This window comes from Callithrix jacchus, chromosome 19 (genome assembly GCF_049354715.1).
Source record: "Callithrix jacchus isolate 240 chromosome 19, calJac240_pri, whole genome shotgun sequence".
NCBI lineage: Eukaryota > Metazoa > Chordata > Mammalia > Primates > Cebidae > Callithrix > Callithrix jacchus.
This window is the reverse complement of record NC_133520.1, coordinates 45,955,691-45,971,510: the sequence shown is the minus strand read 5'-3', so window position 1 is coordinate 45,971,510 and position 15,820 is coordinate 45,955,691. Positions and strand designations below refer to the sequence as shown.

The following is a 15,820-nucleotide window of genomic DNA, read 5'->3' as shown; positions in this document are numbered from 1 at the left end:
TCCCCTCTACACACACAAACTTGCACAGATCTCCAAGCTCAGACTTTTAGAAAGAAATCCTTTGCACACTCAGGAAACTGTGATTCAGTCCCATGAAGGGGCTACAACGTTACTGTCCTCCCCCCCTCACCCTCTCAGCCCACCCTCTGTTCAGATCTCAGGAGCCACTTAGAACCGCGCAACTTTAGAGAAATGCCTTTCTTTCCCTGGGCCTGTTTCTCCATCTGTGAGTGGCGATAACAAAGCCTGCCTTACTCACAGCCTTTGAGAATTAGATGAGCTAATAGCATGTATGGTATTTGGCACATTTTCTTAATCTGTTTGGGCTGTCACAACAAAATACCACAGCCCGGGTGGCTTAAACAATGGACATTTCTGTCTCACGGTTCTGGAAGCTGGAAATCCAACATCAAGGTGCAGGCGGAGTTGATTTCCGGAGGGGGCTGTCTTCCCGGATTGTAGACAGCCACCTTATCACTGGGTCTTCACATGGGTTTTCCTCTCTGTATCCACAAAAAGAGAACTCTGATTTATCTTCCTTCTTTTATAAAGACACCCACCCTACTGGATTAGGACCCCACCCTTGGGACTTCATTTAACCTTAATTACCTCCCTAAAGGTCCTGTCTCCAAATATCGTCACATGGTGGGTTAGGTCTTCAAACTATGAATTTTAAAAAACACAATTCCTCCGTAATATCAGTCTCACCTAGTTCTTCCACTCCGTGCAGTGAGTGACATTTGCCCTCACCTTTTCTGAGCATCTCCCGCTCCCTGAAAGCTCCTTGGTGTCCAGTCTTTAAAGTACATGGATGCTTCTGCCTCATCTTGGAGTCCTGCTTTCAATGCAGCCCATGGACTGAGAGCATCGTAGCTATGCTTCCACACAGGGCCAGCCTCTCGGGACTGGGGTTCTTTGCGCTTCAGAAAGCATGGCCTGTGCTACTGATGCCTGCTTCCCTGTGACCAAAGACAAAATTATGACAAGTTTAGTTTCAAGACCTAATTGACTTTTATTTGCAATTCTAGAATTAGGCAACACATCATCCTATGAAATAGAAGGGGTGTTCTGCTGAGCTGAGCAGAGGGAGTTGGCTTTATGAGCAGTAAAGGGCTGAAGAAAGCAGAAACGGAACAAAGCAGACTGGTGGTTTCAGGGTAACTCTCCCAACAGGGTTAAAGCTGAGTGGACTTTCTTATGATGCATTCTCAGGTAAACTAGGCCCGTCCCAACTGGTTGCTGTGAAGTTCCTGTTGTTGGAAAAGTGACCACGTCCAAGTTCAGTCTGATGATGTCATGGTGAGCACAAGTGACTCCACTCTGGTTTGGCCCGGTCCGCGGGGGACTAGCGCAGGAGCTCAGTCTAAAACAATGGCTTCCCATAAACTTCGTTCAATATGAGCCAGTTATCCTCTCAACGTGCTGCCACTCAGCCAGGCGACTGCCTGACTGGAGTTCCTGGCTGAGCAGATAGATTTGTGCTCCTTAAAAGCTCCACCTCGCCTTCCTTGCACCCCAACCTGCTCTTCCCCCAGTCAGTGTCACCCTAAGTAAGTGAGGCTAGTGGCATAGACCCCCCCAGTCCCAGATGGGTCTCTTAGGCCCCCGTGCAGGAGATCTCCGGTCAGGCAGATAGAAATTCATTCATGCACCTGAAGGGGTTGGGTCAATGCTTTACATGTTCTGAAGTTTCTAATATTCCTTCTGATCAGGTGTCAATTTGAGTCCTGTTGCTTCTTCAGAGGAAGAAAAGTGTGAGTCCACGGTCGCTTCTGGCTCAGCCTGTATCTGACCTCAATTTTCTATTACTGCCTGTCTGTGTGGAGTGAAATAGTTCATTGAGCTGTATGGGTATTTAAGCAATCAGGGAAATTTGACCCAAAAGTTCAATAAATGTATAAAAGCCTAAAGGAAAGATTACTGGAAAGCTCAGGTAATACATGAGATGGCTGTGGGAAGTATTTTCTGTGTCAAAATGTTCATTGAAGAAACTCGTATGGTAAAAATATCAGTAAGGCACCATCACCATGAGCTTAGACATATGCAGACCTGCTAAATCAAAATGAGATCCTTTTGTGAATGTGTTATTTGTAGCGAGGCTTGAAGCACAGAGCAGACGAGAGGTGTCTAGGAGCTTTTCTTCCTGCCAGTCATCTTCTGGTGTGCAGGGGAGGAGAGGCGACATGATTGCTGTGGAATTCCATACTTCGCTCCCAGAGCCTAGCGCTGCTCACGGCTTCATTCACTAACCATGATTTCCAGACACAGCGTGTCCAACCGATGCCTGGAAACAACCACTGGCTGAAACCGTGCTCACTGGGCAGTGAGAAGATGGGCGAGATCACACCCTACCTTTATCACGTTGGTGAGAGCTTCATGGTGATTCATACGACCTGATTCCGAACCCTCAAGCCCAGAACAACTGTAGACCACCTCCCCTTTACCCTCAGAAGGTTTGCTGAAAAATCAGCTCACAATAAGGCACATTGATAGGAGAAAAGTCTTTATACATTTATTCCTACTGTTCACACAGGGAGAATCACAGAACAGTTACCCAGTATCCCAGTGGGGGGCACAGATGCTTATATATGCTACTCCTCAGGGAAAGGGAGGTAGGAAGTGTGGGTGATGCTAGGCAGGTAGTAAATGATTTTTAGGGGGATTTAATGGGCTTGAAGAATATACCATGGTCTGGGAAAAGTCTGTTGGGACCGCAGAGCAGATGGTGATTTGTGACAAAAAGTCTATCCAGATATGTTGACAGACTTTGGTACTTAACTTCCCTCCTGTGATGTGTTCAGTTAATGGAAACTCGGGGAAAGGACGAGAGGTTATTGTTTTCTTCTAAGGTAGGTCCAGATTTTAGGCAGATAAGGGAAGTTCAGGAACAGTCGCATCCTGTGCTTTGGGAGAGATGTTGCTGGGGGAGAAGGGTGGTTAGGGAGACTGAGGCTTTTTCAGTCCAGTATCTACAAAGTGCCCTATTTTGGGGTATTGGTGTGTGAGCCCCAGCAACAGGAAGAGGCCACGTTGGTCTTCAAGACAACAAAACAAGCAGCCAAAAATTGTGCCCTTGCTGTTACGGTGCATTTCTGTCCTTTTTTCTTTTTCTATTATTATTTATTTATTCTGAGATAGAATCTCCCTCTATCACCCAGACTGGAATGCAATGGTGCGGCCTCAGCTCACGGCAACCTCCGCCTCCCAGATTCAAGCCAGGAAACATAAAAGATATGAGTGGAGACCCAAATCCAGCAGTTGCAGTTTCCACACAGTTACAAAAGTGGCAAAGAAATAGACTAGAACCTTGGTCTTCAAAGAAAGACATGAATATCAGAAATAATTTTTCACCAGGTACTCAACAGTTCAAGGCTGAAAGTTTATAAACCAATGGCCGAAAGTTTGCCACAGATTTATGCCAAAGTGAGAGATTGATCCTCACACATAACCTAATAAGCTCTAACATTTGTGCAGCATTTTATCAATTTCAAAGCACTATTTCCTACACCATCTTATCTGATCAGGAAGAAAGCTCAGAGAGGCAAAAAGGTAATATCCCTCAGGAAAGTAGACTCAGAGTCAATGGCCTAATCACATTCAACTAGGAATATAAAAACCAGGAGCCTCAAAGAATCATAGAGAAGAGATCTCCAGGTACCATCCGGTCAGACCTGGTGCCTTGATCAGGATTGTAGCTAATGTGGCTAAGACAGCTGACAAGCCAATTCTGATCAATTCCCCCAGACTTGGTCTGGGGAGGCTGCTTGTGAGACGCCTGGGACCCAGCCTGGCTTCTGCTGGTTTCCTGTGCATTTTGTTCATTCAGCGTTGGGACCATAATGCCTTCGTCCCTGCTCTCTGCTCTTTCAGCCTCAAGTCAATATCGTCGGAAGGATGTATTATCGTGTTGTCAGAAGAATATATTATTGTCAGTTCTCTAAAACATTTTAATGTAATCACTTACTAATTTGCCGACGTCATCTTTCATCTTTCATTGTTTTCATTCATTGAAAGTCATCTTTCATTGTTTCATAATTGTTTGGAAACAGTTAAAAACATAGGATAAGGATTAAATAAATGATTTTATTCATCAGCGAAGTGGTTTATGTGAGATGTTTCCAATAGGAATGGCCAAAAAACAGACAACTCAATAGCACAGAAGACCCTTTTGTGATGTCTTTTTTAAGTAAAATGACAAATTTGGGGAAAAAATAGTTTTCCAAAAGGAATTGGCAAGAAAACTGGCGAGCAGATAGAATGTCAGCTGATGCTGAAAGAGTGACAAATGCAGTCAAGGCAACTATAACTGTGTAACTGTGGGCGGAATTAGATCAGACGCTGACCTTTCACAAACACCTAAAGAAAACAGCTCTCGAATAATAACTGTGGAAAGGCGCCTGCAGGGTCCCCCATGTGCCTGTGGCTGTGACTCGGGAGCATGTACATGACATCTGCTACCAGGCACAGAATGCCAGGCTGCTGGTGGTGCCCCCATCCCGTCAGCAAGGCTGCATTTCACTCCAGCTCCTTGTGCCATCATTCCACACATCTTTGTTCTCCACTCTAAAATACAGCCACTTGTTTTGTATCTTGAATCTAGCATAGAGAAGCTTTGCGATTTCATCACCAAAGACGCCATGATGTGAGCCATTGCAGACAACAACAGTCAGCAATGGGAACCGTAATGCCTTCATCCCTGCTCTGGGATTCACCACTGCTTCATCCTTTCTCCATGTTGGTCACGCTGGTCTCAAACTCCCGACCTCAGGGGATCTGCCAGCCTTGGCCTTCCAAAGTGCTGAGATTACAGATGTGAGCGACCATGCCCAGCCAATGAGCATAATTTTAAAGTTTTCACAGAGCGATTCACAGATGGATCCCATGGATCCTCTTCCATTTAGGACTCAGATTGCACAAGGTGGACTCAGTGCCTTCAATCAATGTGCAAGTGTAGACTTCTTCCCTTGCTTCGTACATAAGACTGTCCAGTCCCAATGTTTGATACTTGTACAATGCCAGTAGAAGTTCATTTCTTGCTGGCATATAATCACAAAGTTAGGTGAAAATGATTTAAAAAAAAAAAACCTCTTACCTACAGATAAGCAAAAGATAATTAATGAATATATTAACTTTATTTTCTGCTGTAAGAGGGAAAACAGTCTAAAACAATTTGTGTGTCTGTTAATTAGGATCGTGCTTGTGTTTCTGTATCCTTAGAATTACGATTGTCTTAATAAGAAACTACCCACCAAAAATGAGCCTTGTAAAACAGAATTAGCTATTAAGAACATATCTAGAGTAGAAGGGAAAACAATTAGCATCTATAAAAATACTCATCAGTTATAAAAAGTTAGAGTAACACAGGACAGACTAACACAGGTGTTGACAACAGCTATAAAAAAAAAAATCTAGCCAAGGAATTCTAGTGGCTTTGTCTGAAAGATTCTTCCTCCTTAAAGTATTTCAGATCCAGTACCTTTGTTATTTCTTTCAGCCATTCCAATGAGGGCAGATTCCTTCCAATAAAACCTGCGATTTCAGCTTTCTCAACTTTAGCCCATCTTCACAGTGGCAATCCTCCTTGGCAGTGTGTGCATTCATTCATGTGTTTAACATACGTTTACTGAGCACCTGCCAGTACAAGAGCTGTGATCAGCCCTCGGTTAGTCGTGGGCAAAGCAAACTTCTTCAGACCTGCCCTTATGGGACATACGGCCCAGTGGATGCCTCTTTATTTCTGAGAAATTCACAACAGCCTCATTGTAGTGATTGCTCTGTGAAAATTTTAAAACCATGGTCATTGGCCAGGCACAGCGGCTCACACCTTTAATCTCAGCACTTTGTGAGGCCAAGGCTGGCGGATCACCTTAGGTCAGGAGTTCAAGACCAGTCTGATCAACGTGGAGAAACCCCATCTCTACTAAAAAGACAAAATTTAGCGTGGTGGCTGGTGCCTGTAATCCCAGCTACTCAGGAGGCTGAGGCAGGAAAATTGCTTGAACCTGGGAGGGGGAGGTTGCAGTGAGCCAAGATCATGCCACTGCACTCCAGCCTGGGCAACAAGAGCGAGACACCATCTCAAAAAATAATAATAATAAAAAATAATGGTTATTAATATTTTATATCAGTTCCCTACCATTCCTCTCATCTATTCAGGCCAGTGTTATCTGAGAGAAAGAGAAAGAAAAAAGAGGAAAAGTTCTCCAGCATTGGCACATCTCTGGTTTCAGTAGTATGTGGTAGTCATGTTCTGGATGAAACCAAGGTCAATGTAGCCAGATGTTAAGGAGAAGACTGTGGCAAGGAACCTAATATGCAGAAAATGACCTTAATCTACAGGAATGGAAAAATGAAAAGTATCAGGAAAAGTAACCAAAAGAAAAGCTTTAGGATTAACATGGAGGGAGGGCACTTTGTTGAATAGATTTTTGATAAAAGGTAGAAGCAAATATGATCCCGAATGAGACAAACCTGTGAGCAGTGTACAAAGTATGGATAAGATAAGATGGAAGAAAATGCCTCCATCTGTTGAGGGAAAATTCAAGAAAATATCCTCTCTACAATAGAGGAAACGAAATGAACCAATGAAAATAATAATATTGCTTTCCAGGCCAACACTAAACATAAGTTGCAGAGCTGGCCTGTGGTGGAACTCACAAGTCTTACTGGCAATATATGTGAGGAGACAAAAAGCAACATATGGAGAAATACAAAAATACACTCCCTAGAGATACTGCCTCTTCAGATGTCAAGAAAAACCTGGATGAAGTGAAGCAAGAGTGGCACGCTGCAGAGTTACAAATTCAAGGCCACCCACAGAACCAAACATTAACGCTTAGGTGACTTAGGACTGAAATAGTCCCTTTTATGACTTCAGTTGAAGACTCTAGGGAGGGAAAACAGAGAATTTGGATCATTCTATGATGCTAAATGACTCCACCATTGAAACAAGACTCCAAAGTGGGAGAAGGAACTGACTCCCTGCCTGGTTTTTGTCTCCTCAGGTGGAGCTGGTCTCTTGGGCGGCCTGACAGCTGGTCCACTCCTCTGTCCTATGCCGGGATCATCATGACCGTAGAGATTGCATCCCTGTTTTGCATCCTTGTTACATAACTCAGTTCCTGGTAGATTGTAAGTACACAATAGGTGTTTTTTAAAGTAAAAAAAATTGGATGACTGAATAGAAGAATGGACAAACTGCCTTTTTGTATTCTGGCCACTGTTGATGGGTTATGTGACCTCGATTAGGATATTTTAATTTGTGTGTCTCAGTTTCCTCATTTATATGTTGAAGGTAATGATAGTTCCTACCTACCTCACAGGCTTTTTGAAAATTAAATATATAGGGTAGGTGAAAGGTCTAGACTAGTGCCTAGAAATAGCATGTTTCACTATTACCTATTACTCATATTACTTTTGCTACGTGATTGTATAAGCCTCATGAACATCATATATTTTACTATGCACAGAGAATTTAAAAATCTTATAAATGCAAATCTAACCCACCAAAAGAAATTCAACATAGTTGCCACCCAACAATAAAACCTTACCTGTTCATGAATTCATTCGAGGCAGTAAGACATAATGAACTGCAAACATTTTTTTACAGTATCTAAGTATTAAACACTAGAATAAATTTGATGTATTTTAAATGAAAGCATCATTCTAAAGTGCAGCATGTAATTATTTACATTCTTTTTTCTAACATGGGAGATAATTTAACTTTGTGTTTCAGATTTCCGCTCTGATCGGAAATTATTTATCTTTCATTCAACACATATTTAATATGTACTGTGTTCTAGACACAAGGGATGCAATGGCGAAGTAAACACAGCTCCTGCTCCATTTGAGATTATATTTCTTTTTTTTTTTTGAGATTATATTTCTGTTAGGAAAAATGAACACACACACACAAATACACACATACATAAATACACACATGGTGACACACAGATACACATATACACACACATATATACACACACAGATATTTACACATATAGACACATACATACGTAGACACACATAGTTACACACACATATGCACACATAGATATACATACACATAGATACACACATTTGTAAATACACCCATAGACACATACACATAAATATACATGTGGGTATACATACACACTCAAATCACATCACTCCTTAGCACAGGATCCCTCTGATAGCATCCATTTTTCTCAGAGCAAAATCTGCATTGATATCCCGGCTCCCAGCTGCCTTCCCAGTCACCTCTCATACTCCTCTGCCCTTGCCTAGTGCTCTCTGTCCACACTGCATCTATGCTGTTCCTGGAATACTTCAAACATGCTCCCACCTCAGACTTTGGCACCTCCTCGTTTGTCTTCATTGACCTGGTCCCTTCCCAGAGAGCACCCTCACTTCAATCAGTTCTTCGCTGAAATGTTATGATAATACACTGTCCCTCCCTGACAGTCTATTTGTATCTATGTGTATCCATATATACACATGGATATATATACACCTGTATATATGTACACACACATAGATACATTCATAAATACACCCATAGATACACACACACAAATATACACGTGAGTATACATACACATAGATATTTACACATATAGATAGATATACACCTTTATATATGTACACACACATAGATACACACAGGTGTATATGTACACACACTTATACACACACACAATGTTATGGGACAGTAACTGCCATGAAGAAAAATGGTGACAAAGGGTAGAGCATGAGTAAGATGGCTTATATCGTGTATTCAGGGAGGGACAGTCTATTATCATAACATTTCAGCAAAGAACTGATTGAAGTGAGGGTGCTCTCTGGGAAGGGACCAGGTCAATGAAGACAAACGAGGAGGTGCCAAAGTCTGAGGTGGGAGCATGTTTGAAGTATTCCAGGAACAGCATAGATGCAGTGTGGACAGAGAGCACTAGGCAAGGGCAGAGGAGTATGAGAGGTGACTGGGAAGACAGCTGGGAGCCGGGATATCAATGCAGATTTTGCTCTGAGAAAAATGGACGCTATCAGAGGGATCCTGTGCTAAGGAGTGATGTGATTTGAGTGATGTTTTGGAAGTGTCGCTCTGCCTGCTGTGTGGAGAGCGGATGGGAGGACATCTGATTTGAACAAAGGAGATCACTTAAGAGACTTTCAGGAAATGATTATGTCTTGAACTAAAATTCTGGGCAAATTTAAAGTAGAGCCAAAGAGACCTGCTGATGGGATGTACTAGGGGCTAGATGTGTGGCTGTGTGTGATCTGCAGCAGGTGTGCAGACACTTGCTTTCTTGAAATGTCTTTGATGCTGCTTTTGTTGCTGTTATTGCTTTTGCTTTGTTTAAATTTCATTCCATCTCTGTGATTAAAGCAGAGTGAAGTTAATGAATCTCTGTGGTGAAGTGGATGGTTTAATCGTAGATACAAGTAGAACTGACAGTTCTAAGTCTGATTCCAACACTGGGAATGTTGGCCCTTCTGAGCTTCAGTTTCCTCAGTTATAAAGTAAGAGAAACCTGCTAGCTTTGCAAGTCTGTGCCTCTCCTACCAAAAACTATAGTATTGATATCAATTTGGCCAAAGGCCTTCCCAGTTGGTACAGCCCACTGGGACTGGGAAGGAATTAGTTCAATTGGCTATAAGGACTGAATGACTTTTTTTAAAAAAAAAAAAAGAAAATAAATTTTAAATTTTGTAGGTTCATTAGCTTGGTTTTCATGGAGATCAAGGATTATTCCAGCAACTTTAGAGTTATAAAACACACGCTGTTTGTTACTGTATTTTACTTTCCATATTTAAAAAAAGCATGTATTTTCAGATAACTTTTGATATCTCAATCTTCAGTGTTTCATTTTCTAACAGCCTTACTAAAAATTGTTTGACTCATGTGGTCTTCGGGTTGGGGAAGGCTAGGACAGACAGCACAGTAGAGTGGCTAACACAGGGTCTCAGAGGCAGACCGCCTTGATGTGAGCCCCAGCTCTGCCGCTTACTGTGGGACCTTGGAAAAATTACTCACCCTCTCTGTGCTCAGTTTCTCTATCTATAAAGTGGGAAGAACAGTAATACTTCCCTCAGAGCCTCAGAATTGCTAGGATAATCAAATGAGTTAATGTCCAATAAGCACTTAGAACATTGCCTGACATAGAAACACCGAATAAGACTTCCTGATAATTATTATTTTTTATCTCTAATACTGTACCAAGAATTTGAAAAATACTTAGTATTTGAAATCTCTGCGATTATTTCAGGGAATTCTTTTTAATGGCAGAATGATTCCTGGGCCCTGGAACTGTCATTTAATATGGACTGTTTGTGAAATGTGCGTTTTTAAAACACCGTGGATTTTCACATCAGAAAGATTCTTGGTTAATTCTGCCCTGCTCACTTAGTGGCCATAAGTATTTGTGGAAATTCTTTCTGAGCTTATATTTGTACATCTGTCAAATTAAGATAAAAACATGTACTTCTTGAGGTTGCTCTTATGACTACAGGAGGTAAGACATGCAAAGTGCGGGAAGATACATTAATATTACATTCTTTTTTTTTGTTTTTTTTTTTTTTAAGACAGAGTATTGCTCTGTTGCCCAGGCTGGAGTGTAGTGGTGCAATCTTGGCTCACTGCAACCTCCACCTCCCGGGTTCTTGCAATTCTCCTGCCTCAGCCTCCCAAGTAGCTGGGACTACAGGCACATGCTGCCACGCCTGGCTAATTTTTTGTGTTTTAGTAGAGACGGGGTTTCACCGTGTTGCCCAGGCTGGTCTTGAACTCCTGAGCTCAGGCAATCTGCCTGTCTCAGCCTCCCAAAGTACTGGGATTACAGGCGTGAGCCACTGCGCCCAGCCCAATATAACATTCTTTACCTCTCCACCCTCAGTCAGCGTATGTGTGACTTAAAGTGGTGTATGTGAAATTTAACATGATACCTGCAGAATTCAGAAATGAAATCTCTGTGGAACATGCATGGATAAGAGTTGCTTACAGCCAGCCTGTAAATCCCAGCACTTTGGGAGGCTGAGGCGGACGGATCATGAGGTCAAGAGATCAAGACCATCCTTGCCAACATGGTGAAACCCCGTCTCTACTAAAAATACAAAAATTAGTTGGGCATGGTGGTGTGTGCCTGTAGTCCCAGCTACTCAGGCTGAGGCAGGAGAATTGCCTGAACCTGGGAGGCAGAGGTTGCAGTGAGCCGAGATTGTGCCACTGCACTCCAGCCTGGCACCTGGTGACAGAGTGAGACTCTCAAAAGAAAAAAAAAAAAAGAGTTGCTTACAAGAAACAAGGCCATTAATGGTGGCATCGTCCCTGTGAGCAAAGAGGACGGATGATGTTCCTGAGCTGTGGCCACCACTAGACTCCTAAGCCCAATCTCTGCAGGACCAGCCTACCGCCTCTCACCCCTCTGAAGCAACCATAGTTTTGACTGGGGGTTACTCAGTCCTAACTTCAGAACATTAAGTACCAAGGGGCTGAGTGGGTAGAAACTTCCCCTTTTCATTCCATGAGATTTTCAAAATTGGCTTTGTTTGTGTTTGAGATTTTTTTTTTTTTACTGTGGCTTTATATTTTAAAATTACATTTAAGAAAGGGCAGTGCCATATAACATTTTGTTATTATTGACTGCTTTGTCACATGTCACCAAGAGGTAAAAGCAGCATTGCCAGGCTGTAAGGACACGGGGCCAACCTGAATGCACCCTCACCAGTCAGGAGGCACCAACTCAGTCATTTTCCCTCTCCCTTTTCTCTAAATGTAAGATACTGAACGAGATGGTTTCTAAGGTCTTCATTCCATCTATAATCCTTTGATGTGGGAACATCAGAGGAAGCGCCTGGTGCCTCCCACTCCAGCCTGGACAGAACAGGAGAGCAGCCAGCTGGTGAGCCTTCCTCAAAGCCCTCTGCCAAGGGCCTTGCCGACGTCCTCTTGATTGATTCAGGGAACACAGCATCAGAATAGTGGAGGGAACCAGTTTTCCTTGACTTAATACCTTTCTATTTTAGACCCTATCTTGCTAAGTGTTCTGGGCATTTTAACAGACGTAAGTAGAAAAATGAGAACTCATCCTCTAATTTTGTCTGTGATTATAGAAAGAATATCAAACAGACTAATGGCACTGTTGAGAGTCTTAAGAAAAGAGATAGTTTATCATTTCAAAGGTAGCCTGGCAAATATCTATCCTCTGGAAATTAAATCAGAAGTTCAATTGCAAATGGGAGGCCTGGGGGTGCCTGACCCAGACATCTAAGTGCCACATGAAAGGGAAGGATCTTTGGCCAGCATCCTGGAGCACCATTGGCTAATTGTGCTGGCCATGAAATCAGGTGTTATACAGATGAAAGCCAATATTTTTGTGTTTTATCGGGAATTAGGCAGTAAGGCTTTTAAGCAGTTAGAAATTATTATTTTCCTCCTAGAAGCATCCTTCCCAAAAGGTGAACAGGCATTTCCATGCTTTATGTGATGTGTTTTCTCTGTGTATTTACTGAAAGTCCATCCCACTTCTGCCCCAGTAGTCATGCTTAATTTTTTGGTTTATGACCTTTATGGAAATGAAGGAAATAATGAACTCTATCTGCCTGTGGTCTGGGGCAGAAGCTGTCACTGCATGTTTTACGGTAAAATTGCTTGAGAGGAAACGGCTGCCTTTTTCTGCATGGTTCCTCCATTGTTCAGCCAGCCCCCTGACTTCTGGAGGAAGTCATGCTTTTTCATGGGTTCATAGCCAGCCAGTTATCTCTTGTCATATTTTTGTTCTTTCTTTATAATTTTGGCAAACTGAGAAAAAAAAACAGCTGCTACAGTATGCAGAAAGCAAATTGGAGTCCGGTGCTGGCATTAAGCACATCTGTATTTCCATGGCAAATTGTTCATTTTTGAATGACTTTTTCTTAGCAAAATCCCTAGTGTTTGTCTTCATTCTTAGAAATGGAAGCAGAGCCGGGCGCGGTGGCTCACGCCTGTAATCCCAGCTCTTTGGGAGGCCGAGGCGGGTGGATCACGAGGTCGAGAGATCGAGACCATCCTGGTCAACATGGTGAAACCCCGTCTCTACTAAAAATACAAAAAATTAGCTGGGCATGGTGGCGCGTGCCTGTAATCCCAGCTACTCAGGAGGCTGAGGCAGGAGAATTGCCTGAACCCAGGAGGCGGAGGTTGCTGTGAGCCGAGATCGCGCCATTGCACTCCAGCCTGGGTAACAAGAGCGAAACTCCGTCTCAAAAAAAAAAAAAAATTAAAAAAAGAAATGGAAGCAGCCTCCACTGCAGTCATCCCTTACCTGAACATGCTAAGAAGCCCTCCTAGCCTTCCTTAGCAATAGAGACAGTGTTAGCGGAAGGAGGTCCCGATCCAGACCTCAAGAGAGAGGTCCTGGATCTCATGTAAGGAGGAATTCAGGGGGAGTCCGCAGTGCAAAGCAAAAGTAAGTTTATTAAGAAAGTACAGTAGTGAAAGAACAGCTACTCCACAGAGTAACGCATTCCCGGAAGTAAGAGGAAGAACTCGTTCCTCCCAGGTACAATACTTGTTTCTATACAGGATAAAAAGAGATCATGGTCCGGGAGCAGTGGCTCGCACCTGTAATCCCAGCACTTTGGGAGGCTGAGGCAGGTGGATCATGGGGTCAGGAGTTCAAGACTGGCTGACCAACATGGTGAAACCCTGTCTCTTCTAAAGATATAAAATTTATCTGGGCATGGTGGCACATGCCTATAATTCCAGCTACTCCGGAGGCTGAGGGAGGAGAATTGCTTGAACTGGGGCCTGGGAGGTTCCATTGAGCCAAGATCACACCACTGCACTCCAGCCTAGGCTACAGAGGGAGACTCCATCTGAAAAAGAAAGAAAGATCATAGGGAGATGTGCTGTGATACGTGGGTTTGTGATAAAGGATTAATTTTCTTAATTACTATGTTTTGCACATATCGATATTGTTATCTTTAGGGCAAAATTAGGAATGCTTTTGTTCTCAAGATATTGGGGTATCAGGACACTCCTAAGTCTGGGTCTGTTTAGTAAATGTTATCAATCTATTCCCTTAACCGTAAACATCTACCGGGTAGCAATACCTAACTTTCTAGGAATACAGCCTATCAAGTCCCAGCCCTCACTCAAGATGGAGTTGCTCTGGTTCGTACACCTCTGACAAAATCATCTCTGGGCCCATTGTGCAGATTTCATTAGCTACAAAGCCTTCTATCTTAGTCCTCACAGACATTTTCATGAAGCTCAACTTTAGTACCGACTTGAATTTGGTGTCTACCTCCCTTGTTGTACGTATGGGCCCGGACTGGACCAGAGGTGAAAATAACTTGGTCACTTCCCTTAGAAGCAAGGCTTGTTCCTTGCATCAACTTTATACACTTCCTCTTTCCCTGCTTGAGATAGGGTCTTTCCAAGCAATCTCCTTGACTGCTCATGCAAGGAAACGCTGGCTTTGTCCTACAACTAGGATGAATTGAGTCTAGACTCAGGCTTGATGTCCATGGAAGCCAAGAGAAGAACCAGGTCAGAGGAAGAATTTCTCAAACTCCTCCAGGTGATGACTTTCAGAGGAGCATCTTCTGGGTCACACATCTTGTCCTTTGGCCTTCACACTACATTTCAGTGGAGGCCAAAACCAGGACTCAACAAAGGAGGCTGGTACTCTCAGGCTTGGGGGTAGTCAGGGGATTTTGGCCGTCACCCAAAGCCTTCTAGCCTTCCTTAGCAATAGAGAAAGTGTTAGCGGAAAGGGGTCCTGATCCAGACCTCAAGAGAGGGGTCTTGGATCTCACGTAAGGAGGAATTCGGGACAAGTCCACAGTGCAAATCAAAAGTAAGTTTAATAGGAAAGTACAGTGGTGAAGAACCAAAACCTCATTGTGACCAGCAGAGGAATTCCCACCCGCTAGCGGAGGACTTTTTTATTACTACATCCCCCAGGAGGGGACAATCCTCCATTGATAACTGAGTGTGGCAGATGCCCTGGTGGAGTCTGAAGGCTCTGGCTTGGGATTACTTTGGCATAAAATTGCCTCATTACCAAGTCCTTCTGGTACTTTTGGAGCTCAGTTCCCTTGGGAAGTGTCCAAATCAAAGCTACCTTTATACCGCACTCCTTTGTGTCCTTCAGTCCTGAATAGTGAGATTACCGGGTACACCCAACTGCTCCTGCACTTCCTTCCTGCTCAATTTAAGTCAACAGTGAGCTGTTTTTCTTCTTGACTAAGAGCCAGTCTATACAACAGCAGCAGGAAGATGACTTTCTATCTGTATGCAAATAGATACATAGCTGAGTTCTCTCCAATCCCTGGGAAAAGACCCTTTTAACTAAATGACTTACGCTTCTGCTTCTGCATGTATAAAATCAGTGGCTTGGTGACAAATAACCTTAGTCCCCTTCTGGCTGTATAATTACACATCTCTCTCTCTCTCACACACACATACACACGCGCGCACACACACACACACACACACACTGGGGAGGACAAAATTTGCAACACACTCAACAGTGAGAGAAAAAACAAAGTAGTACATGTTTGAATGTTCAATAAATATGCAACTCCATACCGTAATACTCATGTTTTTTCTCAATGTCAATTAAGTTGACAACTTATTCCCTCTCTCCCTGCACCGTAGACCTTTAGGCAATAGAAATACCTACCCACTAAGCAATCCCCAAAGCATTCTACACTTACCTGCTCCTGACAGCCGAGTTCATACAGTACCCACTTATCCAAATGCTCTTTATCCTTCTACTTTAGGTGAATCACACTCAGTCTTCAAAGACCTGCTCAATTGTCACCTCCCCTGAAGGCAGAAAGCGTGGCTGTC

The 15,820-nt window shown here is 43.1% G+C and overlaps 1 protein-coding gene across 8 annotated transcripts in view; it reads left to right on the top strand.

Moving 5' to 3' along the window:
* The window catches only part of CHRM3 (cholinergic receptor muscarinic 3), a 507,768-nt gene that overhangs the window by 408,106 nt on the left and 83,842 nt on the right, over positions 1–15,820 (top strand). For 6 of the 8 annotated variants that reach the window (XM_035280815.3, XM_054248167.2, XM_035280813.3 and 3 more), the window contains one exon: positions 7,005–7,131. The exons of the other annotated variants lie outside the window; for them this stretch is intronic. The gene's annotated coding sequence lies outside the window, so the exon portion shown is untranslated. The remainder of the gene's footprint in view (positions 1–7,004; positions 7,132–15,820) is intronic. 8 annotated transcript variants of the gene reach the window in all.